At 38.7% G+C, this 1,476-nt stretch overlaps 1 protein-coding gene across 1 annotated transcript in view; it reads left to right on the top strand.

Annotated features, from left to right (window-relative positions):
* Window positions 1-1,476, top strand: part of HEATR5B (HEAT repeat containing 5B) — a 137,421-nt gene that overhangs the window by 96,106 nt on the left and 39,839 nt on the right. The window lies entirely within an intron of this gene.

The raw sequence follows: 1,476 nt of genomic DNA, 5'->3' as shown, positions 1-1,476 counted from the left end.
GTATACTCTTGAATAGTATTATTCTTAATACCCTTCATTTCAGAAATATTCATGTGCTAATTATTAAGCGTTGCCTCACATCTTGCTTAGCATATTTTACAAGGAGATTGTTGTTTTACAAAAAGTTGTGGGTTTTAAAACATTTCTTGGCTCAAGGAGTTCAGATGAGAAAGTGAGGCTTGTTAGTAACATTGACTATTGAAGCATTCCTCCCTTCTTGGCTGTCTTTCCTTGGCTCTAATATTACCACACTCGGCTGTTTTTCCATTTGTTTTGCCGTTTTTTTTCTTTTCAGTTTCTTTCATTTTTAAATATTACATATGTTAGGTTGGGTTGTCTCAAGAAGCAAAATCATAACCCTTAATGTATAAGAAAGAACTTTTTATCAAGACATATACCATATCAAGAAGGCATCCTAGCCCAGTCCAACCCAGTCTACTAGTCCAGTGCAAACTGGGGCTGGCCCTCTTCAGGTCACGTGGTTGCAGGCCCCCAGAAAGCAGAAAGGGGAAGGGGGGAGGGGAGAGAGTCCCAGTTTCTATCTTAGGAGAAAGCTACGCCTCCCAGAAGGCATTATCAGGCCTCCTGACTGACATATTTAGACTCCAGCCTTATACTTTGAAGCCAATTCAAGTTGACATAAAAATCAAACGACTACATTCCACCTGTCCTTTAGTATAACTATATTCTCTTGGTTCAGGTCCACCCTCCCCACTCCCACCTTATCTAGCAGCATTGCATTCGTTTTGTATAGCAGAGTCTCAAGTCTGTATACGTAGTTACCCTTGACTTTGCTTCTAATATCCAAACTCAAGTTTCTAACTGCCTGCTGAGTGATGTACCATAAATGTCTTACTTTGACCTCAATATGTCAAAATACTCAAACCAACAGGTGCTTCTTACCACCCTTTTAACATAAACGGCTTTGCAATAAAAACTTGGCAATCTTTGATTCTGCTCTTTTAGTTATATCTCCCTGCTTTCACCCCTAAAAATATCTGACTGACGTTCAAATCCTGTGATTTCTAATTCCAAATCCCTTTCAGATGCCTTTTTATTTTGTTCCCAGATAAATCCATATCATCTCAATTCCATAGTATTCATCATTTATCTGAACACATAGCTTACTGTCCATGCCCATTCGTTCCTATATATATATACACTGGAGCAATCACTTTAAAGTACAGTCCTAACAATACGCTCCTGCTCAGAGCCTTGGAAACTCATGATTGTCTACAGAATGAAGTCTGAGTTTAATTCACATGAAATTTAAGTTCTGCTCTAATTTGATCCTAACCACATCTCTGCGGCATGTAATGCCTCCATATCTGTACATTCGGACACCTAATATTTCAACCCTTTGTTTCTCTTGCTGAGATTGTCACAGTAATAAAAATTCCTCATCTGGTATCACTTAATAGCTGGGCCCTTCCTTGGATGCAGAAACTGGGATTTTTCTGTGTACTTAAAATACAT

This window comes from Echinops telfairi, unplaced genomic scaffold, assembly GCF_000313985.2.
Source record: "Echinops telfairi isolate 266 unplaced genomic scaffold, ASM31398v2 ScPeMD7_10;HRSCAF=50, whole genome shotgun sequence".
Classification (NCBI taxonomy): Eukaryota; Metazoa; Chordata; class Mammalia; order Afrosoricida; family Tenrecidae; genus Echinops; species Echinops telfairi.
The sequence above is the reverse complement of the archived record's forward strand: the minus strand, read 5'-3'. Positions and strand labels throughout refer to the sequence as shown.